Here is a 25,841-nt window from a genome sequence, read left to right as displayed (position 1 = left end):
GTGCTAGATTCCTCAGCGTCCTTGATACTGTAGGGTTATTATCTCGTGTTCCCTGATCTTGCTAGATTAGAGGGTAGTCTCAGTTTAGGATTTCAGTTCCTGTTGCTCTAGGTGATTAGAAGGCTCTGGGGTCTAATCTTGTCTGAGTCATTGACTTTCTTTCCACATAGGGCAAGGCTCCTGACCTCTTTGTGTCTTAGTCAACCCTCAGCTGTAAGTTTCTAACACTGGGTTAAATCCAGGCCATCAATAACCAGAAAAACTGCATTAGTATTCTGGCCAAAAACATTAAAAATAGATTTGCATTTAACAGTTTTCACCCTGATATCCGAGTACAGCCTAGCAGCTTAGTTTGGTGTGTGAACTTTATCCTTGGAACCACGAACAAAAAGAAAATTCTAAGGAGTTTCCACAGGTCTCAGGCTGACTATGCTGTCTCCTGCAGTGATAGTACACATAGAAGAGATTTCATTTATGTAGACTTGTATGTATAATATGTCTATAGACACCACATAGAATGACAATATTGTTATATAACCCCGTCCCACCTTTTATGAAATTCTAATTCACCTTGTGTAAGCATACAGACATTGAGGAGGGAGTACACATGAAGGAGCTATTTTATTTTCAAATATAGATATTTTAAATGATATGTATGGGAAGCTTTCTGGGCTTCCTATGAGGAAGTAGACTTGTCCTTAAAACCGTCAATAAATGAAATAGTAAGTCCTGCTGCCACCAGAATACAGACATGACAATCAAATAAACTTTTTCTCAGGTTATCAATCATATCCCATGTTCACCACCAGGGTGTGCACCAAATGACATTGGACCTCTATAGACAAAGGGGAATATAAGTTCTGTTGCTGATAAATTTATTTTCCCAGAGCTTTTCCTCCATTTTGGCTAAGATCCAATCCCTTTATGGCCTTTTGACAGTCTCAGAACTTGCATAACATGGAGGGTTAACTCCTTGCCACCACAACTGTTTGGACCCTAATAAGTGATCACAGAAATTGGTTGCCTTTCACTTTTTATAGTCTCTGACAGTGCTAGCATAGTGACAAGTTGGTCTCCCTACTTTTGCTTAATTTTTGGACTTTAATGAAGCCAGGAGGATTAAACCTCCCATTAAAAAAATAAAATCTCCCCAAAGCTGCATTGAATAGTGGATGCATCCCATAGAACAGCCATCATGCTCTTCAGATCACTTACATTCAAAGTAACCAGCAAAAAATAAAGGGAAAAGTTACACTTAGAAAATAAATGAGACAGCAGGAGAGTTTCACACCTGTGCCTCTGCCTTTCTAGGTAAATGTTCTGTGGTATTACCAAAGAATATCAACCAAGGGGATAAAAGTCACTCCCACACACAAACCCACACAGATACACAAGCATCAGCATTTCATACATATTTCCTTTTAAAAGACTGAATTTTTGTTTTGTCATAAGAAAATTAAATCCAGTCACTCCCTTAGAAGTGGTCTGAACATGCTCAGAAGCTGACCGTTGGCCGGGTTAGACTTATTACAGTAGACCCTAATGTGGTCTCAGAAGCCCTTGGGCTGTTTTTGTTTTGGTTTTTTTTTCTCTTTCCTGACCTAGTTTCTTTCCTTGAAGCAGCCTAGTAAACTGCCTATGCAGAGAAACATTCATTACCTGGCACTCCAAAAGAAACTTGGATTTAAGCCCCTTCCAAAGTAGCTCTGTTGAATTGTTTAGCACACTCACAAGAGAAACCCCATATGGATTTTCCAAAAGTTATATTTTTAGTAAATAAAACATTTACCAGAAAAAAATCTTACTATCGCCCCCTTCTTTTACACTGCAGTAAAACTGTCCCTTTCTGCTCTGAAATTTAAAGCAGAAAAGATTACACAAGTTTTACAGTAATTCTGCATTAGACATAATTTTATGGAAGTAGTGGCAAATAAATTTGTGAAAATAAAAATAAGACAAAACTCCTTAATTACCGGTAACTGCTTTGAGCCAGCAACTCACCACTTAATTCAGTTAACATGCTCACAACAGGAAAAAATACTGCCAAACTTCTGATATTTTTTGCTTATAAATCCTAAAGACCAGCCGTGCTTTAGACTGATGTTACAATGATCAACATTATCAAAACACAAATTTTCAAAACCAGATCAGTCCTCATCCTCCATCTGTCTTTTGCTGGAAACTAGAATCCCAAAATTACTTTCTAATATCCCAGTACTAGTCATCACAAATATGAGTAGAGAATAGAAACTTTTGCTATAACCAGGTGCACAATTTTCAGGCAAAGTATTAAATTAATCCCAGTGGATAATACTGTGTCAAATCCAAGAGAGTTTTGTACCTGGACTCCCATCAGATTTTCTGACATTATTATTCTAATTATTAATTTCTAGAGATGCTCATTCATTTTAAAATGAATGGCAATCTAAACTGAAGCAGGCATTTTCATTTTTGTTTGTTTTACTCCAGCTGTCCAAAAATTCTAAAAATGTTTGTTTGTTTCAGAAAATAACGCACACTATGTGCAAGGAGTTATGCCTGTAAAAGTAGCATATATCATATCAATTTTCCAAAACCCATTTACATGTATAGAGTCCATTTATGCCCGCAAAACGTTTATAAAAATTCAGCCCTATGGAGTTAATTTTCACAGGAGTTACGCATGTAAAAGTAGCAATTTTCAAAAATGTGCTTGCGTAAATTCTTTTGAAAATTACCTCCACTGTGTGTTATTTTCTGAAATGACAACAAAGCCAACAAAATGGGGAAAGAATAATTTAAAAAAATCCCTGCACATCCCTACTAGTTTCAGGAAAATCTTATATTTAATCAGTTAATTTTTTAATTTGCTTTCTTTCATTCTATTTTAACAGTATGTTGCATTGATTCTGTTTCTTGATTAGATTTTTCCTTTTCTTATGCTGTTGTATGCTGAATTCTGTCTTTAATTTAATCATAAACTTAACATGTTCACTCTCTCTCTCTCTCTCTTTTCTGACACTGATGACTGTTGTAGCAGTGGCTGGTGTTTTTCCTTCCCACTGCAAGAGACAGCAAGCGAGGGAACGCTGGCTGGAATGAAATCCTGTTGTCCCTATGCTGGACCTGAACTGCATCATTGAAGAGGTACAGTCTCATTGCATTTTTAGGAATCAAAGGTGTGAACTACACCCTAACACACACAGCAGTAGCAAACCATCCTTCAAACTGCACAGGAAAAATTTGTGGTGCTATATTGCTGTTTGTCTGGAACATTACCTGATTGTAGAATTCAAATGGCTGATGCACGTATTTGCACTAAAACCTACATTCTGTGCACATAAAACTATTTATATGTCAAATGCTCTTTTTCATTCACAAACCTTTCACACTTGATAACCTAATTTCATATCCTAGTTATAGATGCTTATTGCCTTGCGTTTCACTGTTGCAAATTAGACTACAGTTTTAATTTTAAAGAGGATAATGTCATGGAGACTGCATAGCAGTAAAGGAAACATGGACGTTCACTTTGAAAATACTCAGGTAATTGGCTAAGTGCATGCACGCATTTGTTCATGTAAAGTCATGCTGCTTCTTCAGTGGGTGGAACTTACAGTTGTACACTTCGGCACATACTTTTTAAAATTAGATAGTATGCACGTAAGTACCACCTCTGCTCCAATTCTGCCCCCCCCCCCCCCCCCCCCTTCCCAGTTCACACATATACTTTTACAAGCACTCAGCTCTGGGCTATTTTAGCATTTATTAGAAAACAAAAAAAAAAACCTTGTATTCCACTTTTCTCAAAAACAATTGGCCAAAGCGGATTACAAAAAGTACATAAAAACATCTTTTCACATAACATGCAACACTGTGCCTGCTAATCTTTAAGCCAGCTCTCAGCCAAAGCTTAACCTACTCTGGATCTTTCCACAGTTCTGCTTTTAGCAGCTTACGAAATCTCACTAAATCTTTCTCCTGTCTGAGCTGACCTGGTAAACTATTCTAATTTGTTGAATCAGCAATGGAAAAGGTCCTCATTGCTGTATACTTTAAACCTTAGCTTTTTATTGGGGGAACAGTAAGATGCCAGTGATCCTTTGATCTCAGCACTCAAGATGACTCTCATAAAATTAGCAAGAGGCCCAACTTCTTGCAATGCCTTAAACAGTCTGGGTTAGGGGAAGGGGTGGGAAGGTCAGGCTAGGGGGAAGGGAAGTTCCCACACAGGCTGGTCCGATTTCGGAGCGGCCTGGGAGGGAACGGGGGAAGGCAGTGCGGCTCAGCACCCCCTTGCGCACGCATGTTATAAAATTGGGGGTCAGCGCCCCCGGGCCGCACCTTTAGTAAAACCCCAGGACATACACGCGTCCCGGGGCTTTACGCACGTCGCTGGGCCTTTTTAAAATAGGCCCATCGCGCATAATCCACCCTATGCACATCAGGCTTTTAAAATCTGGCCCTCTGATCTTAAATTTAGATTTTAGTATCAATAGGAAAATAATAGGGGGTTAAATTTCCCTCTTACTTAGACCAGCAATTATTTATTTTTCTGATTTTTATATATATTCCGCTTTTTGGCACTTCAAAGCGGATTACATTCTGATACTGTAATTAGTCTGGCTGCTGCATTTTGAATTATCTGTAATATTTGCAAATTTTCTTTGGTAGCCCTATATAAATCACATTACAGTAATCGACCGTGAACAAAACCAACTTTTGTACCACTCTCCTAAAATCACTTTGGCTAAGCAAGAATCTTAATCTCCTTATCGGTCACAACTTAAAAAATAAATTCTAGGATTTAAGGGTCAAACTAGTGTACTCTGTTATGCCCAAATCCCTAACCTCTGAGTGGGTGATAAAATCTCTCCCTAATTTGCAAACACTGATACATTCTCTATGGCTACTATTCTACTTACCCATAATAATTCGGTTTTAGGCAGATTCAACAGCAGCTCATTCATTGTTTAACCATTCTTTAAACTTTTGTATACAGTCACTAATTTATTTGTAAACTGATTGAACTTTATTGACCACAGGAAAAAAGCAGCTGAATTTCATCAGCATAAAATGTAAATATGATCCCTAGTGTTCTTAATAAAACACCCAGAGGAAATAAATACATATTAAACAATGTTGGTGACAATGACAATCCTCGAGGTACAACAGTTTCTAAAGTCTTACATTCTGAATCCCTGTCATTCACCTTCACTTTAAAGGATCATGATGTTAAAAAGGACTTAAAACTAGGTTTTTTTTGTGTAAATGCTTTGAAGTTTTATAGCAAAATTAACATTTTCCCTTTTGTCTGAACCTTGGTATTGGGATGAGGAAGGTGATGATTACAGAATGAAAGCAGAGCTATGTGCTGGACCAGTAGCAGTATATCAGAGGTGTTACAGGTTAGAATATGAAGCTCATGGGCAATAAATGTATTAGGAGGCCTTGTTCTAGTATGTCAGTTTGTAAGTCATCTTTGAATTGCTTTGAAAGACCTTTTGTGGGTCAACACTGGAATACTGGAGAGGGGTGTTGCCATTCATGACTGAAAAACATAGTAACATAGTATTGTCAGCAGAAAAAGACCAAATGGTTCATCCATTCTGCCCAGCAAGTTTCTTATGATAGCAACTGCCGCATTGTGCAGATTACCCCCATTTTTCTGTTAAGGATAGTAACTGCTGCTGCATGCAGTTTACTCCCATGCCTTATGTTAAGGATAGTAATATTTATGATCAAAACCATGCAACTGTGTAACCCATAACAAACTGCTATCAATATTTTTACAAGGTAAGCAACCTTCCTGATAATTCAGTCAATACTGCTTGAACGTACTTTGATTTTTGGACTTGGCCGTAGAAGCAGACCTGTGCTTTATCCCTGTTGTCAGTGTATCAATACCCCAGACCATAAAAGTCTGGGCCCAGTGTTGGCTGTTGTCAGAATCCAATACCCCGTTTTTCCCCCCTGCCATCAAAGCAGAGAGCAATGTTGCAGTTGTCAGAAACATCAAGGCTAATTGGTTAAGGGTAGTAACTTCTGTTAAGGGTACTAACTGTTGCTCTGGGCAGATTACCCTCTTGTACTCTTTTCTTTATTACCATCCACAAGCCTTTAGGAATCCACAGTGTTTATCCCATGCCCTTTTGAATTCGTTTGCTCTTTTCATCCTCTGTCACCACCTCTTTTGGAAGGAAATTCCAGGCATCCACCACCCTCTCCATGAAGAAATATTTCCTTGTGTTGGTTCTGAGTCTTCCCCCTTGGAGTTTCATTTTGTGACCCTAATGGAAAAGGTTTAAAGTTCATGCATCAAAACTTTTCAGGTATCTGACTTTCATATCTTACATAGAAACATAGAAATGAGGGCAGAAAAGGACCAAATGATCCACCCAGTCTGCCCAGCAAGCTTATGCTTATGTCAGTATCTGCTGCACTGTTCAGGTTACCCTCATGATTATCAGTTTCCCAAACCGTAAAAGTCAGGGCCCTCGGATGCTGTTTGAATCCATGTACCTTAATCCTTGCCGGGAAAGCAGAGAGCAATGATGGAGCTGCATCAAAAGTATCAGGCTTAGTGATTAAGGGTAGTAAAAGCCACAGCAGCAAGCTACCCCCATGTTTATTTGTTCTCCGAACCGTAAAAATCGGGCCCTCGTTGGTTGCTGTGGAAACAGAGAATAATGATGGAGTTGCATTAACAGTATCAAGCTTTATTTAAGGGTAGCAACTGCCACACCAGCAAGTTACCCCCAGTTACCGCCATGCACTCTCTTCTTTATTTCTATCCTCTAGCCTTTAGGGATCTACATTGTTTATCCCATGCCCCTTTGAATTCCTTCACTGTTTTCATCTTCACCACCTCCACCACAAGGGCATTCCAGGCATTCACCACCCTTTCCGTGAAAAAATATTTCCTGACATTGGTTCTGAGACATCCTCATTGGAGTTTAATTTCATGACCCCTAGTTCTATTGATTTCTTTCCAATGGAAAAGGTTTGATGATTGTGCATCATTAAAACCTTTCAGGTATTTGAAGGTCTGTATCATATCTCCCCTGCACCTCCTGTCTTCCAGGGTATAGATATTTAGATCCTTCAGCCTCTCCTCATAAGTCTTCCAATGCTGACCTCTCACCATTTTGGTTGCTCTTCTTTGGGTTGCCTCTATCCAGTCTTTATCCTTTCTGAGATACGAGCACCAATACTGAACACAGTACCCCAAGTGAGGCCTGTACAAGGGCATTATTGCCTTTTTTTTTTTACTGGTTATTCCTCTCTATGCAGCCCAGCATTCTTCTGGCTTTAGTTATTGCCTTGTCACATTGCTTCGCTGCCTTGAGGTCAGCAGATACTATCACACCAAGGTCCCTCTCCCATCCATGCACATTAATTTTTCACCGCTCATCACATACAGCTCTTTTGGATTACCGCACACCAGATGCATGACTCTGCTTTTCTTGGCATTGAATCCCAGCTGCTAAATCTTCGACCACTCTTCAAGCTTTCTTAAATCACTTTTCATTCTCTCTACTCCTTCAGGCATGTCCACTCTGTTGCAGATCTTAGGATTATCCGCAAATAGACAAACTTTACCTTCTATCCCTTCTGCCAGAACCAATCACAAAACATCCCTGTGGCACTTCACTTAACACCATTCTTTCTTCAGAGTACATTCCATTTACCATTGCAAACTGTCTCCTGTTAGTCTACCAGTTTACAATCCATGCCACTACCTTAATGCCTACTTCCAAGCTTCTCATTTTGTTCACTAACCTCCTATACAGGACTGTATTAAAAAAAAGATTTGCTAAAATCCAGTTTTCCTTGATTGATTTCTCTAGTCACTCAGTCAACTAAATCAATCTGATTTGTCTGACAGGAACTTCCTCTGGTGAATCCATTTATTTATTTGTTATTTTTATATACCAACAATCGATCTGAGATATCACATCGGTTTACATTCAGGTACTGTAGGTATTTCTCTATCCCCAGAGGGCTTACAATCTAAGTTTTTGTACCTGAGGCAATGGAGGGCAAAGTGACTTGCCCAAGTCACTTTACCCTCCATTGCCTCAGGTACAAAAAATGTTTTTTCTCCATTTCCAGGACACACACAACTGGGGAAAAAACATCCCTATTCCGTGAGACTATGTCTTGGATCAGGCCTCCTCGGGTTGAGCACCCATCGGATTGTAGATAGTTCACTATCCTTTCCTTCTGCAGAGTTTCCTTAATTTTCCCACCATCGAGGTGAAACTAACTGGCTTTTATTTCCAGCCTCCTTTCTGCTCCCACTCTTGTGACCATCATCGCTCTTCTCCAATCTTGTGGCACCACTCCTGTTTCCAGGGATCTACTGAATAGGTCTTTCAGCGGATCCACCAGTACATCTCTGAGCTCCTTTAGTACCCTGGGATGTACCTCATCTGGCCCCATGGCCTTCGCCACTTTGTTTTCCTAGCTCTTCCCATACATTGTCTTCTGTAAATGGAGTTTCGACTACTCCACTGCCATCTACGGTCTTGCTAATCAGCAAACGTCTTTCTCCATGGTCTTCCTTATGAATATTGAGAGTAGAACCCCCAGCCCCGCTCGTGCAGAGGGGACAGGTTCGACCGCTCTGGCAGTTAGAAGGGCAGAGAGCTCTATCCACAGTATTTACTGATGAGCAGATGAGGCCCACGATGGACATGGAGGAGAGTCCGCAGGGACATCCCTGAAGCTTTAGCCTGTATCCTTGGCGAACAATGGCGAGAACTCACTGGTCCAAGGTAAAGTGGGGCCAGTGGTCAGCAAAAAGATGCAGCCTGCCCCAATTGGAGGGCAGGGTGCCAAGGGTACTGCAGTCTAGCTCATATCCCCCTACTCCAGATTGGACAGATCCCCTCTCCAAGACAGGGAGACCTGGAGAGGCTGCGTAATGCAGGCACATGCACAGAGGTCCTGGGTTGCCTGCACCCACTGAGACCACAGTATCCACTGTGCTCTGCATGTGCACAGAGGGGGCAAGGGGGTAACATGGACTGATGCTGCCACATGATCCAGAAGACAAAACAGGCGAGCTGAAACCTTCTGGCATCGGCGGACCAAACCTGCAAGGGATGACAGGACAAGTGCTTGATCATGAGGCAGAAATGCCCTGCTCTTCCTAGCCACTTTTTTTGCTTTTTTGATCTGATTGATTTTATTTTCTCCTCCCACTTCCTGTATCACTTGGGGGTGATATGCCAGTTTCATTGGCTACCTCCTGCCCACCTCCATTCTCTAATTTAAATACCTGATAATATATTATCTGAATTTCCCCCTTAGCATCCTCTTTCCTGATACAGACAAATGTAGACCATCCTTACTATATAACCTTTTATTGCTCCATACACAGCCACAGCTTCCAATGCAACCAAAACCACTTTCTGTACACCAGGTTTTGAGCCAGGAATTGGCTCAAAAACTAGTGTACAGAAAGTGGTTTTGGAGGCTGGGGCCATACATGACTTCCATTTCCCTTTCCATTTCCATGAACAGGTAATACTTCCAAAAAGACAATAGTTTTTGCCATGTGTCTTATCTTCTTTCCTAGATTCTGGAAATCTTTCTGTATTTCATAGACACCATTTCTGTTGAGGTTGTTGGTCCTCAGATGGATGATAACATTGACACCATAGTTCTTACTTTCTTCTATAATTGCTTTAATTACCTGGTTTGCATTTCTACTAGCTGAGGATCTTGGAAGGCACATCAAAATGAGCTCCCAAATTTGTTTTTCTGATCAGTTCTCCCAGCAGAAGAAGCTTTCTTTTGACATTTGATCATGTTAAAGGGCTTCTGAGTATATTGGGTGTCATCTTCTCTTTGTCATCATTTAATAATCTATTCTGGTGCTTCTTCATTTTCCAGTACAGAAAAGGCATTATATTATGGTAACAGTGAGGAGAGTGGGTGTCTCTTTGTCACAGGCCTTATTGTAACAGAGTCCATTGATATCCAATTATTCCTGGGTTTCTGAATTCTGGATGTCTGACTTCTCTGTGGGAGTGGGTTTTGATACACAAGATGCTGCAAAGTTGGAGAAATTGGGTTTCTCTTCATCACAGGTCTTTTTCTACCAGAGCCTACTGTAAACCATTTTTCTGGGTTTCTGAATACTCTGTGGGAATTGGGAGAGAGATACTTGATGGTGTAAGGAATGGGAGGTTAATTGAATCCTGTACAACTCCTCTTTCAAATGAGTTAATTCGTTTTTCATCGCAGACAGCTGAAGGCAAAATGGACAGTCCTTGATTCTCCAAATGATACTCTGAACATAAGCACCACAATTGTTGCACTGAATGAAAGACATTTTGTTAATAATGACTAATTAATCTCTTAAAATCCTATAATTAAGCTAAAGTAAAATTTAGGGTCTAGCAAAACACAGTGAAGCAGGTATTTGAAATGAAGTAAAATAAAAGCTAGTAAAGATTAATAGGCAGAATCTGAAAGCAACATTTTACAAGCAGTAGAACAGTTTAGGTTTCTATTATCTGAGCTGCAAGGAACCACTATGTAATGGGAGATTATATAATTGAAGATAATTAGTTAGGAGTCCAGGGAAGACTATATAAAAAAAGTAGTGTAGGGGTGGGTGGGTAGAGGGGGTAGGTAGGATGTGAGGGAAATAGTATTACTTAGTAGGAAAAAAACTTAAGGCTCCAATTCAAATGTAGCATGCCACTGCCTAATAAAGAAAGGCCTAGGAAGTTTTACTTCAGTGCCACAAAAATATAGTTTCTAGCCAAGATTTTTAGCTACTTTCTCTCTGTTGTTTTGTTTTTAACCCAACCCCCTGAAAAAGAATACAGGTACAAAAATGCCTCTTTATTCTTTCCCCGAGAACTTTCAAAAGAAAAGCACAGGCTTATCCACTGGTCAATTGGAGCACACTTATCCTCAGAGGTCTGAAAAGTAATTTATGTAGAGTTGATACCAGAAGTGCTTCTCCCTACAGCAGGTGAAAGTACATCCCGGGAGGGTGTTAGTGCTGCTTCCATTCACACTTGCAAATTTCCAAAGTGGATTTATGCACATAAATCTACTCTGAAAATTCTGGCTAAAATTGCGGGCAAGAAGTACCTGCCATGTGGGCTGTCAGAAAATCACCCTCCCCAAGACCCACTCTGCACAAAATGGCAATATTTAAAATGTATGCCTGTTTAAAAAGAAAAAAAAATGTTAGATTGTTAGTAAAAGTCCGAGAGACTGTCAGCAAAAAAAAACTTTTTCATAAGTTGGCAACCCAGATTGTAGGTATGCATAATTAGAATAAGTTATCATGGCTCTATTTGCTATATATATACACATAGGTAGCCTTAATTTTTCCACAAAACATGGTGGATGGCAGAGAATTGAAGTCATTGGATATGCTCTGATCTTTATTGTTTCCCTTGGGTACTTGCCACGTTTCCATGGACAGCACTGCATGCTATATTTATTGTATATATTTCTTTTTCATTTCTTTTATATGCTTTGTCAACTGTAGGTAAGGTTTTTTTTAAAAATTAAATAATTCCTGGCTAGGTTTTGATAGATGACGAGCACAGTGTGAATTCCTTTCCTGAAGTTCATGAGGTCCTAAAAGAAATTTAACAATTAGTAAGACTTCTGAGAAAGAAAGCTGGAAAAGATCTTTGGTTATTGAGAGTTTATAGAACAAAGTATTGATTTTTCCTAACTAAATAAAAAAAAATTTATAGCAAAAACATTTCAAACTCCAGAGGCACAAGTGGAAAGGGGGCTACACCGCAAGCATCAATAGAGGCAAAGAGTAGTGCAGTAAACACAATTTAAGGATCATTCTATGGAGAACACGTAAAGGAAGCTGAAATTATTTGTAATAACCAAAGGTGGTTTATTTAAATCATGAAAAGGTGGTATTCACGTTAAGAGCTAGAGTGGCTAAGTCCCTAAACACGTACGTGTTTCGTGGACATGCTGCATCAGGAGGGACAAATTACTGCTTTTGTCAGTACATCCTGCTTGTTAAATGGTCTGTGTGCTGAACACACATTATTACATTGGCCCCTTTATAAGGCTTACAACAAGCCTTGTTAGTTAATGAATTTGACCTCTGATTATCCCATCATTATCCACAGACCACCTTCTAGCCCAGCAATTCATTCACAAGACCACTTTCCATCCTAGCAGCCATGCACAAACATCTTTCTATTCCGTCTCTTATTCATATGCTTAAAAAATTCAAAACCTGAAAAGAGGTAGGCATTAATCCAAGGCTTTCTCACAGGACAAGCAGGATGGTTGTCCTCACAAATGGTGACATCGAGGATGGAGCCCACCACGGAAAAACTTCTGTCAAAGTTTAACAGAACTTTGACTGGCCCCTACTGGGCATGCCCAGCACAGCACTGACCCTGCAGCCAGCAGGGGTCTCCCTTCAGTCTTCTTTTTTCCGCGCAGCAGCTGCCACGCGGCGAAAGGAGCTCCTATCCACGTTCCTGACAGGAATTCGGAAATACTTGTTCTGAAGAAAAATTTGCCCCTCAGGGGTCTCCCTTCGACTAATTTTTCATCTCGCGGAACTCCGGTAAGTTTTTTGCCGTTTTTGGCTGACTTACGTCGAGTTTGGCACTTGAGGCCTATTGACAGTCACCAATCCCGCGACTAAATTTTTGGCCTAAGGCCATGGCGACGGGGTTTCGTCGATGTCCGGATTGCACCCGGACTATGTCAATCACAGACCCTCACAGGGTCTGTGTTTTGTGTTTAGGCAGCGAGCATGATGTCCTGACTTGCACCAAATGTGCCTTAATGACACCCAAAGGTCGCAAAGCCAGGATGGAGAAGATGGGGCTCCTCTTCCATGCTCGCACCCCCATGCCATCGATAGCATCGACGTCATCGGAACCGGCACCGTCGAAGTTGCACCATCATCGTCAACCATCCGGTGACCGTCCACCATCGATGACTTCCCGGCCATCGACTCCCGTCCCTTCCCCGGATGGACGAGGGGATCGACCAGAGAAACATCACCATCGACGGCACAAGTCTCGGCCCGTCGAGGATCCAGAAACATTGACCTCCGTACGGACTGAGCCACCGACTAAAAAGCCTCGATCGGACCTGGCACCGTCCACGTCTCGTTCGCAGGCACCGAGGAAACCCTCACCCCCTCGGGGTGTGGGAGCCGTGATCCCACCGGTTACGGTGGTCCCTCCGGCTCAGCCTCAGCCTCCCTCTCCCGTCGAGCCGGGTCTTGTTACCCCTGGTCTCCGGGCAGAACTGGACCGGCTGGTCCAGGAGGCCATCGAGAAGGCGATGCTGAAGTTCCAACATCCTCCGGCACCGGCTCCGGCACCGACCCCGGCACCGACTTCGCCACCGAGTACGGAACCAACCATCGAGCCACTAGTGGGAACACTAGCACCGCTACTACACCGTATGGAGGAGCTTCTAAAGGCCCTTCCATCGGTGATTCCAGTTGCACCGACATCATCACCGTCTCCGACTGCATTATCATCGGGAGGGGAAGCACCGTTCTTTCTTCCCCCTTCAGGGGTGGTCTTATCGGTGCCTTCTCATCCCTCGCCACCGATATATCCTTCGGTTCCACCGATTCCAAGGCCGGCACCGATTCCATCGACAGCACCGATGCCCTCGATGCCATTTACAGTTCCATCTTCCGCACCGGTGCCATCGAGATTATACTCGATACCCTCGGTGGTTCCTCTTACTACCCAGGACCCTCAACCAGGACCTTCAGGGCTTCAAGCTCCGCGTGATCCCTATGATACCTGGGGTGATGATACCTCTTCTGACACAGATTTACCTTCACCACCATCCCCTACAGAGAGTAGAAAGCGTTCTCCTCCTGAGGATCTCTCGTTTATTAATTTTGTGAAGGAGATGTCAGAGATAGTCCCCTTTCAGCTACAATCAGAAACAGATGACCGACACCAGATGATGGAACTACTCCAGTTTCTGGATGCTCCCAAAATCATCGCTTCCATCCCTATTCACCAGGTGTTTCTGGACCTTCTTAAGAAAAACTGGGAGTCTCCTTCTTCAGTTTCCCCAGTTAATAAGAAAGCTGACTCCACATACCTTGTCCAGTCAGCACCGGGTTTTCAGAAGCCTCAATTGGATCATCGCTCTGTTGTAGTTGAGTCAGCTCAAAAGAAAGCTAAGCGCCTGAAGCCGCACTCCTCAACTCCGCCTACCAAGGATAACAAATTCCTGGATAGTGTAGGAAGAAAGGTGTATCACGGAGCTATGTTAATTTCACGCATAGCTTCGTATCAGCTATATATGACTCAATATAACAGAGCCATCCTGAAACAAATGCAGGAATATGCAGACACCTTGCCTGACCAATATCAACCGCAGCTTCAAGCCCTCCTTAACAAAGGGTTTGAGGCTGGGAAGCACGAAATTAGGACTGCATATGACATCTTCGATGCTTCCACAAAAGTTTCAGCCACAGCCATCTCAGCCAGACGTTGGGCTTGGCTAAAATCATCAGACCTTCGCCCAGAGGTCCAGGACCGGCTATCTGATTTGCCCTGCCTAGGGGACAACTTGTTCGGTGACCAAATTCAACAAATAGTAGCCGAGTTAAAAGATCACCATGAGACGTTGAAACAACTCTCATCCACTCCTTCTGAGGTGACCTCCAAACAACCCTTTAAGAAAGACTCTAAAAAGTCGTTCTTTAGGCCACGTCAGTATTACCCTCCATCGGCTAAGCCTCGACCTGCACGGTCTTCCAACAGAGCTCAGCCATGTCAACCGCGGAAGCAAAGACCTACAGTAGCCCCACCCCCTGGGCCTGCGGCGGGCCTTTGACTTCCCTGTAGAGAGCACATGCCAAACCCCTCTTCCAGCCATCCCTGTGGGAGGTCGACTGTGCCACTTTTTAGACCACTGGCTACAGATCACCTCAGACCAGTGGGTACTAGCAATTATAGCACAGGGTTACCACCTCAACTTCACTACTCTTCCTGCAGACTCCCCACCTCTACAGGCATGGAGCCTAACCAGCCACTTGGTTCAGTTACAACGAGAAGTATTACTTCTTTTGCAATCAAACGCTATAGAACCCGTCCCTCCGTCTCAGCAGGGAAGAGGATTCTATTCCAGGTATTTCCTGATACCAAAGAAATCAGGAGGGCTTTGTCCCATCTTAGACCTCCGAGCCCTCAACAAGTACCTTCAAAAAGAAAAGTTCAAGATGGTAACCCTGGGCTCGCTTCTCCCTCTGCTGCAAAGAGGGGATTGGCTGTGCTCTCTAGACCTCAAAGACGCTTATACCCACATTGCGATTACACAATCACATCGCAAGTACCTGCGTTTTCTAGTAGGCCGAAACCATTACCAATATCGAGTACTACCTTTCGGCCTGGCATCTGCACCACGGGTCTTTACCAAATTCCTCCGGAAGGAAGGTGTCCACGTCTACGCCTACCTGGACGATTGGCTAATCGGGGCCTCCACCCAACAGATTGCTCAATCCTACCTAAAATTGACAATTCAAACACTCCTTTCCTTAGGTTTTCTTGTCAATTACGAGAAATCTTGCTTAGTCCCATCTCAAACCTTATTTTTCATTGGAGCAGACTTGGACACCTTACAAGCAAAGGCTTATCTTCCTCATCAAAGGGTTCAAACCCTGATATACCTAGCTCGCCAGCTTCAGTCTCAAAACACTGCCACGGCTCGCCAATTCCTTGTTCTCCTGGGTCACATGGCATCCTCAGTTCAAGTCACTCCCATGACCCGACTAGCCATGAGAGTAACACAATGGACTCTGTGACTATGGAGGACAGAGGCTGAAAAGCTTGAATCCATTGGTGTCGCAGTCACACAAGCGCTACGCCTGTCTTTTACCTGGTGGACGACTCAAGTCAACCTCCTTCAGGGCTTACCCTTTCTCCTCCCAGATCCACAAGTAATCCTAACCACCGACGCTTCCCACATCGGTTGGGGGGCCCATGTGGACAATTTCCAAACTCAAGGGTTATGGTCACCGGAGGAAGCCGAACACCAGATAAATTTCTTGGAACTACGAGCAATCCGCTACGCGCTCAGAACTTTCCAAGATCATCTATCGAGTCAGATAATCTTAATCCAGACAGACAACCAAGTGGCCATGTGGTACATAAACAAGCAGGGAGGCACCGGCTCCTTCCTTCTGTGTCAGGAAGCTGCGCAGATTTGGGCAGAAGCCCTCTCCCACTCCATGTACCTCAGGGCCACTTACCTGCCGGGAGTAGACAATGTAGTGGCAGACCAGCTAAGCCGTGTCTTCCAACCACACGAGTGGTCACTCGATCCTCTGGTAGCAACCTCTCTGTTTCACAAGTGGGGTTCTCCCCGCATAGACCTCTTTGTGTCCCCTCAGAACCACAAAGTGGACGATTACTGCTCTCTCATTCGGAGCCAGCACTCTCGGTCGAGGGATGCCTTCTCCCTCAAGTGGACGACAGGTCTGCTCTATGCATTCCCTCCACTTCCTCTTCTGTCAAGGACTCTCGTGAAGCTTTGCCAGGACGGAGGAACCATGATCCTGATAGCACCCCACTGGCCACGCCAAGTGTGGTTTCCCATACTCCAGGATCTCTCCATCCGCAGGCACATCCCTCTGGGAACGGATCCGCATCTGCTCACTCAAAACGACGGATGCCTCCTCCATCCCAACCTCCAAGCCTTGTCCCTGACGGCATGGATGTTGAAAGGTTAGACCTTCAGCCTTTTAACCTTTCGGATTCGGTTTCTCGTGTCCTGATAGCTTCACGAAAGCCCTCCACCAGAAGATCCTATTCATATAAATGGAAAAGGTACACATCATGGTGCACTTCTCAGTCCCTTGATCCCCTTTCCTGCCCAATCTCTAACTTCTTGGACTATTTATGGCATCTATCAGAATCAGGTCTTAAAACCTCTTCCGTCAGAATGCATGTCAGTGCAGTGGCCGCCTTCCATAAAGGTATTGAGGGTCGTCCTATCTCAGTACAACCCCTGGTAACACGCTTCCTCAAAGGCTTGCTCCATTTAAAGCCACCCTTACGTCCGCCGGCCCCATCTTGGGACCTTAATCTGGTTCTAGGTCGCCTTATCAAGCCACCTTTTGAACCTCTTCACTCCTGTGACCTAAAATATCTCACATGGAAAGTGTTGTTTCTTTTGGCTATCACTTCAGCTCGCAGGGTTAGTGAATTACAGGCCTTAGTCACCTATCCGCCTTACACTAAACTCCTGCAAGACAGGGCGGTACTCCGCACTCACCCTAAATTTTTACCTAAGGTAGTTTCGGAGTTTCATATCAATCAATCCATCATACTACCTATCTTTTTTCCCAGGCCCCACTCCAACTCTGGAGAACAGACTCTGCATACCCTAGACTGTAAACGGGCTCTAGCATTCTATCTAGACCGTACAGTTTCTCACAGAAAGAGCACTCAATTATTCGTCTCTTTCCATCCTAACAAGTTAGGACAACCTGTGGGTAAGCAGGCTCTTTCCTCCTGGTTGGCGGACTGCATTTCTTTTTGCTATCAGCAAGCTGGCATTCCTTTTCAAGACCGTGTGAAAGCACACTCTGTGAGGGCCATGGCGACTTCAGTAGCACACCTTCGATCGGTGCCGCTTCCTGACATCTGTAAAGCTGCAACCTGGAGTTCTCTCCATACCTTTGCAGCCCACTATTGCTTGGACAAAGCTGGAAAACAAGACTCCATCTTCGGCCAATCTGTCTTGCGTAACCTTTTTCCAACATGATGTACCAACACCCTTCCACCTGCCCGGTAGGGTGCGGATGCCCTTTTCCAAATTCCACCCCAGTTGTTGTGCCTGTTGCACGCTGTTGGGTGCATTTGGTGCAAGTCAGGACATCCTCAGCTCGGTACTCACCCATTTGTGAGGACAACCATCCTGCTTGTCCTGTGAGAAAGCAAATGTTGCTTACCTGATGTAACAGGTGTTCTCACAGGACAGCAGGATGTTAGTCCTCACGAAACCCGCCCGCCACCCCGCGGTGTTGGGTTCGTTTTAATTTTACTTTTTAGGCACTGCCTGTAGCTTTGAAAATCAGACTGAAGGGAGACCCCTGCTGGCTGCAGGGTCAGTGCTATGCTGGGCATGCCCAGTAGGGGCCAGTCAAAGTTCTGTTAAACTTTGACAGAAGTTTTTCCGTGGTGGGCTCCATCCTCGATGTCACCATTTGTGAGGACTAACATCCTGCTGTCCTGTGAGAACACCTGTTACATCAGGTAAGCAACATTTGCTATCTGTGCAATAAAAGATTTTAGTGCGCACATCTCAAATGCTTTACAAAAGAATACATGCTTTCCTGCTGAGGGGGGGGGGGGGTATGTCTGAATCTTAATGAACACACTGGAGGATTGTTCTTGTTCTGGGACTCAAAATGCCACTGCACTGTATTTTAAACTAAAGAAATGTTAACTTTTTTTTAATTTTAATATGTATGTTGAATATTCCAGTGGAACTGAAGTACACTACTATTGTCAAAAGGTCCAGAAAAAGGTAATCAAAATGATCTGTGGTCTGCTCCAAAATACATATGAGATGAGACTTGAGGACCTAAATAATAGTCCTGGGGGAAATCTGTGCTACTGCGGAGCGCAGAATCCCCCCCACCCCTGCACAGACTTGCCATTTTCTGCATTTCTTACAGTAAATTTCTAGGAAAATTCTGCTCAAAATATTTAAAATTCTGCAGCTTTAAGTAATAACTTTTTTCTGTATTAATTTAAAATGTAATTACTTAAAGACTGTCATGTAAATTGTTATTTTAACCAATATAAAGTTTGCAGAATGTTTCAGAATTTTAAGTTTTTGTGCGCAGAATTTTAAATTTTTTTGCGCAGAATTCCCCCAAGAGTAAAATATGTATACCCTAGAGGAGAGGAGAGACATGGGGCATTTGACACAGATTTTTAAATACCTGAAGGATATTAATGAACATGAATTGAACCTTATTCCTGGGGAAAGGAGACTGTAGGTCTAGAGTTCTTGATAGGAAGCTCCAAGGAGCTGTTCTCAAGAACAATGTCAGGAAATACTTTTGGATGCCTGGAATGCCCACCTGGAAGAGGTGAAGATGAGAACAATAATGGAATTCAAAAAGGCTTGAGATAAACACAGAGAATCCCTAGTACAGAGCTATCCAAACCTGACCTGGGGATCACACAGCCACTTGGGTTGTCAGGATCTCCACAGTAAATATGCATAGGATAAATTTGATTGCCATGGAAACTAAATGTATCTTATGCATATTCATTGTGGATATTCTGAACACCTGACTGGCTGTGGAATTCCCAGGACAGGCTCCCCTGCCCTAATGGCTAGAGGAAGGAACTGAACAACCATGGTAACCTGTGGTAATTATTGTGTATCATGTATGCATGGGGGTAACCTGCATGGAGCAGCAGTTACAACCCTAAACCCTTCATTAGACACACTATATGAGCCTTTTTGGTCTTTATCTGCTATATTTTACTGTGGTGTTGTGCTGTTTATTACTGTCGCATGTTTTGTTGACTGTGAATTAATAGATGATTGGCTACTGTTTAAAGTTCAATGTTAAACTGCAAAAAGTTTGACAGTTGCGCCCCTACGTTGAAAAATCAGATCTAGCTACTACTATTCATGCTATTATGATGTTGCAATTGGGCTATTGAAGTGCTTTGTGTCTGGGACTGCCTTCTAATGAGCAGTAAGAAACTTCAGCTTGTTCACAATAATGCTGCTCATTTACTGGCCATATCAGTCCATTTATTAAAAACCTACATTGATTGCCCATATGTTATTGTGCCCAGTTTAAAGTTGTATCTCTTTTTTTCAAGGTTTTAAATGGAACAGGATTAAATAATCTTTCAGACAAGTCAGTCCTGTTCCATTTAGAGCCTTAAAAATAAGAGATAAAACTTTTAAACTGGGCACAATAACATACCTATCAGGGCATTAAGATCAGACCAAGAGGTGTGTCTCTCTACAGTAGATTAGCTAGGATTTAAGATTGAGTCAGTTCATGTTTGGGCCCCCCCCCCCCCCCCCCCGGCTATGGAAATTTTATCCCCTGAGAGACTCATCTGTGTGCAATCATTTGCTATTTCTCACAGGCCTTATAATATCTTTAAATTTATATCTTTTACAGTAATCTCGAAGGTTATGTTTATAGAAGCTTTAGTATTTTTATTTACATTTTTGATATTTGTTTTTTTCTTTGTGTTCAGTTTTAATGGTATTTTTAATTGTATATATTGTTTTCATTTTTATTTTAATCTGTTTAATAGTTTTTAATTGCATTTTCAAAATAGTATTTGTTTAAATTATCGTTTTTGCTCTTTCCCTATCTTGAACACAAGGGAAAGGCAAGTTATAAATAAATAAATAAAAATACCATTTTGATGCTTTTATTCCCCCTTGGAGTTAGATGCACTTGTTTTCTTGTAGCCATTTTGGGGGCAATTTTCATATTATCTGAATACTTCATAGGTACTGGTTGCACCAGTTTTAAAACAGAAAGTACACATGCACTTCTGGTAGTTTTTTTTTCTAACCTAACCATTTCCCGGGTAAAAGTATTCACTTTATAGAACTATATGTATATGTTTACTTGCATACAAGATGGGTCGTTTTCAAAGAGCCCATCTTCATGAATAAAATGCTACTTTACCCATGTAGATAAATACCCATAGAAAATTGCCCACCCCATAATATACATTTGTTTATTTCCCAAATACTCAAATTTTACCAATAGTTTGAGCCTTATCTGGGAATTAACTAACAAATATTCTGTACACCATGAAATATTAGTACAGACAGAGATGAACACCCTAGGCACAGTGGGACAAATATTAACAATAGTACTTATTTAAAAAAGAACTGATGTGCTTTTATTTTTCTAAATACATTTATGCCTTCAAAGTATGGATAGAACTGCAAAATCTACCTGAATGTTGAAAATGAAAACTGCCATCAAGTCAGAACCCCCAACCCCCCTTGGGAAAAAAAAATAACAAATAGCATAGCATAGCTGATGACCTCATAAATTGGTTTGGATGGATGAAAGCAAATGTGGGAAAACAAACTATAATGTCATCCGTTAGGAGGCATTTGTTTCATTATCATAGCTAAATGTTAATCCATTGTTCTATGTCATCCTTTACTGTGAACTTTCCTCCCTCAGTTTATGTCACAACATTAACATTCCCTTTTTTAATGAGTTTCTTCATGGTGGATAAGAACTGATCTTCTGGACCCCTCTTCTGTACAGTAGCATTGGTTGCTATTTTGCTGCTGCTTTTCCACAGCTATAACAAAAACAAGAGTAATTGGCCACCCACATTCACACTCACACACATGCTTGAATGTCCTTTGCACCCACAATTATCCATTTCCCTAAATGCCATTAAAATATTTACCTTTTATCAAAAGAACATTGATATTTTGTATGTAGCAAACCAAAAAGGAACCAAGAAATAGCAAAACAAATTAGCCTTGAACAAAATAACTCTGTAAGAAGGTGGGGTAGCACATATTTACTCTGCAACATCATTTTTTATATGAAACGTTGTAATGTTAGATGTTCCCAGGGTATAGGGATCAGTGTATTTCTTTGTACCGCTTGGCTTAACCCAGGCATATAGGCTGCACAAAACTGCAAATTACGAGCTTTGTAGTAAATGGCAGAAAGCTAGCTTCAATGGCTATTGCTTAAATCCGATGGTAAACTTAACTTAGAAAGGAGCCTTTATTGTGAAAAGAAATTATGTCCAAGCAGAAGATCCCCCAGTGTTTAAGATAACTGGTGTATTTCCCCAGAGTAAACAGTTTTACAGATGTATGATAATATACCAACATCGAGTAAAAAAGAAAAATAACTTCTATTAAGAATCCTGAAATTAAAAGGCATGCAGATACAAAGGGGCCATTTTTCAAGGATCTGGTTATCTAACAACGGCAAAATGTCTGGCTAGATTCACTAGCTAGTTAAATTCAGCCAATTTGGCCAGCCAAAAAATGGGCGGTGCCAGCAGCCTTCCTGAGGGAGGTGGGCAGGCTCCCAACTTAGCTGGCCAATTCTGATTTTCAACACTAGTCGACTAAGTTTGGCCGGCTATTTCGGGCCACACAAATGGCATGCCTAAACTAGCTAGGTAAATTCTGGTTGATCTTCAGCCAGAAAGCTAGGTGGCTAAGCTTGGCTGAAAATCAACTTCTTATAGCCAGCTGCTGAGCACCCGTTTGAAAATTGACTCCTAAATCATAATTAACCTATAGCAAGTAGTGATAGAGTGGTTTACACAGGGTGGTGGAATTTCTAACTTAGAAGTTATCTGTAGGCTGTGTTACCTTTTATTCGGCCAACAAAAACAGAAATAGTACATGCTCTTTCAAAAACATATAGATTCCCTTATTTAAAAAATACATTGGGATATTTTTCTTTTCAGCTGAATGGTCAAGTTATGTAGTACTCATGATTTATTTAAATGGAGTTCTAGTAATTGTGTTGGTCCTGGATGCATATACTTCATCACACCCAAGCCAACGCCATCTCTCTCACTGGGTTCTTCCAGGCTGAGAAGAGCACTGCATTCTCTAGCATCCTTTATTTACTATGACTAGTATAAATGTTGATTTGTTTTTTTTTTTTAGAAAAGATTTTATTAGCAAAACAATGACTAAAAATTGCTGCCTATCAAAACTGTGGTAGAGCATACTTTCACCAGCATAACATTCTGCACTTAGAAAGTGGTGAGATCTTAACATTGCCAAATAGGAGTTGAGGAATTATTTCCATCTCTGTTCATGTCCCTTAGTTTACATTAGATAGTGTTGCTAAGTATTTTGTAGGTCTTATGATGACACCAGCTAGCTAGTTACAGAGCATCATTGCATGGCATTTCTTTCTTAGGCTGCATACTGTTCTCTTGGCCATAGGTGGTTGCTGCAGTACCCAATTTATTTGTAAAAGGGGTAGGGAGACAGTGGTGGCATGTAAGAAAACTAGATTAATATGGGAATTTCTACAACAATGATATTGAGGGAGCAATGTGACATAAATAAGGAGATAATATGGATGGAATGAGAATAAGCAGAAGACGAATATGGAAGTCAGTTCAGAACATAGTAACAGAGTAAATGATGGCAGATAAAGACCAAAAAGATCCTTTGGGTCTGGCAAGCAAAGTGTTGAGTTGTAACTGCAGCTTGGTTCAGATTATCCCCATGTTTTCTGTAGAGTGAGATGTACGAACAGCACAGTACACCGTGGTGAAGATTTGATGTCATTTGGAGTGAGGAAAGTCTCAAAAACGAGACATTTCTACTATGTTCTCTCACCCTAGCTTGATGGACTCTATAACAGGGTACCATCAAGCTAGGGTGAGCTAAGAGTACAAAATTTCATCTTTGTGAGACTTTCCTCACTCCAAATGACATCAAATCTTCACCATTGTGTACTGTGCTGTTCGTACATCTCTCTACATGTGAAACTGGCCCCTAAACCACCTCACCTTGACCTATCAGGTGGCCCTCCTACAGAGATATAAATAGGTGCACACATTGAGGCCCTCTCCCTGCACCTTCCCCTCCAAGCCTGGAAATGGCCAAAACTCCTCTCCAATCCTGCCCCCTCCCCCAAAAAGAATTTGCATTCGCACCGTGCGCTACAGTGTTTTTTCACGTGCATTATAGCGTTAACGACATACTGCATCATTTATCAAAATGCGTTATGTTTACTGCATTACTTGATACTCTGTCTTGGGGAGTTGAAGCCCCTGTGCTATGCCTTACTCTGTACTCTATATCTTGGAGTGTTGAAGTCAATCTTCTTACTGTCTTCCTCCATTTCCCCTTACTCTGTATCTTAGCATATTGATGCCACGTTTCTTGCTGTCTTATTCCAAAGTCACTGTCTTTGCATACTGATACCAGTGCTCCTGCTGCTTTGTGCCTCTCTTGGTACTTTTGGGTATTGTTGCCTCTTCTCCTGCTGTGTTCAGAATTCTTTTCAAATTCCCTTAGTCTTTACTGTCTTATTCGTTATTTAGCCTTCCATGGAGTATACTCACCACTTTCGGCTGCATTCCTAATGAACTTCTGGTGACCATCATGGAATGAAACTATGCTTTCCTGTCATTTTTCCTTCCTACATTTATAAACCTGAAATAAAATATGTATTTTTAATGCATAAGATTGTGTTTGTTGAGAGTTAATATTTAGTGCAATAAGAAGATTTTTAGGGGCTCTGTTATTTCTGGAGAAACAGAATCTTTGGAGGTTATGATACCTTTTTAAAGGACCAGCTAAACAATGATGCAGTACATTCCACTGTACTTGATGTCTATCCCCTCTCAAAGTATATTGGGTTGTTCTTGCCAGTCTTCATGTCACTGTTTATGGTGTTTTCCCCCTTGTGCAGTGTCTTGTGGTATTGATTTTATCTCCATTCCTGCTCTCTTGGTTTTCATTGTAATGTTAATATGACAGCTGCTTAGTCCTTGGCCCTCACTCAGTGCCTTGGCATATTGATGTTCATGACACTGTTCATTCTACTTTGTCCCTCTTGTGGTGCCTTGGGTTATTTGTATAACTTCTGGTGCCGCTTTTCCCACTCTTGGTGTCTTACAATGCTGTTTCCTCTGTTGGTGATGCTTTCCTACACGTTTCATTAAACTTGGTTAGAAAACCTTAATGTTAAAGTCCAAAGCAGGATGCATTGCTCTCCTATTGACTTTAATGGAGACTAATTAAATGACATGACATAAAATAACTTGGGAACCAAAATGAATAAATCAAATTAAAATGTAAATCAAACTGAAATGTTTTTCCTTGCACATCCCTTCTGAAAGGTATTAATTCTTGGACCAGTTACCATGGGCTTCAAAGTTTGGAGTCTTATGCTTAATGCATTGAGTAGACCTATGATCAAAAGTTTTTATTTAATACCTTTGTCTATGTTGATGTTTCAGATAGATGGTATGGCTTACTGGCAAACTCTAGCAAATTTCCTATTTTAGATTATTCTGCTGAATATGTCCAGGTTCAGTCTAAATCAGGGATTAATTTACTAGCATCTCTACTTTACAGACACATACACCTCAGTGATTTATCTAATACACGCTGAAGGGGGAAGGCTAGAGAAGGATTTGAGAAGAGGGGGAATAGAATAGATTGAAAACTTTATTTTAGTAAAGTAATTTATTTCCATTTCTTAAGAGTATGTTATGTTTTAATTGAAGCAGTAATATTTAATCAAAATAAGTCCTTGTATTTTGCCTAGTGAATTTGTTGCTTTTAAAAGATGCTGGCTTGATCTCCTTGATAACTGAAATTCTACCTATTTACAGTGTGGCACAGAAAAATGACAGTGGTAGTGCATAGCCTTGCAAATATAGTTTAACCCTTTTTCAGAGGGACCAATTTGGGGCTGCCAGAATTATTCAGTTTTCATGCTCATTCAATCCTTGGCCTCTCTACTTAGACTGCCAACAAGGGTGCCAATTACCGCTAATTGAGGTGGTGATTTTTGTAAGTGATGATGGCATGTGTCCAGTTGGAACTAAGATTACCACTTAATGTAGTCCTCCAAAAGACTTTTTGAGGCTAGTACATTTTAATCACTACCTTCCCCTTCCCAGCAGGAATTAAACCATTGTTTTTGCGGTGAAAGGTTCTATATCTTTGAATATTCTTCTAAGTTGAATCTTATGTTACTGTACAACCTGCTAAGATAAACTTGCACACTTTGTAAAAGAGCAGGCTAACTGCAAAATGTTAAAGAAGAGTCAGTTCTTTATATCTCCCATGGGGGGTCATAATATATTTTAGAGAAGGAT

At 41.7% G+C, this 25,841-nt stretch overlaps 1 protein-coding gene across 15 annotated transcripts in view; it reads left to right on the top strand.

Moving 5' to 3' along the window:
• ZBTB20 (zinc finger and BTB domain containing 20) overlaps window positions 1–25,841 on the top strand; it is a 1,517,062-nt gene that overhangs the window by 1,090,492 nt on the left and 400,729 nt on the right. For all 15 annotated transcript variants that reach the window (XR_003852820.1, XM_029578313.1, XM_029578309.1 and 12 more), the window contains one exon: window positions 3,017–3,126. The gene's annotated coding sequence lies outside the window, so the exon portion shown is untranslated. The remainder of the gene's footprint in view (window positions 1–3,016; window positions 3,127–25,841) is intronic.

This window comes from Rhinatrema bivittatum, chromosome 15, assembly GCF_901001135.1.
Source record: "Rhinatrema bivittatum chromosome 15, aRhiBiv1.1, whole genome shotgun sequence".
NCBI classification, from domain to species: domain Eukaryota; kingdom Metazoa; phylum Chordata; class Amphibia; order Gymnophiona; family Rhinatrematidae; genus Rhinatrema; species Rhinatrema bivittatum.
The sequence above is the reverse complement of the archived record's forward strand: the minus strand, read 5'-3'. Positions and strand labels throughout refer to the sequence as shown.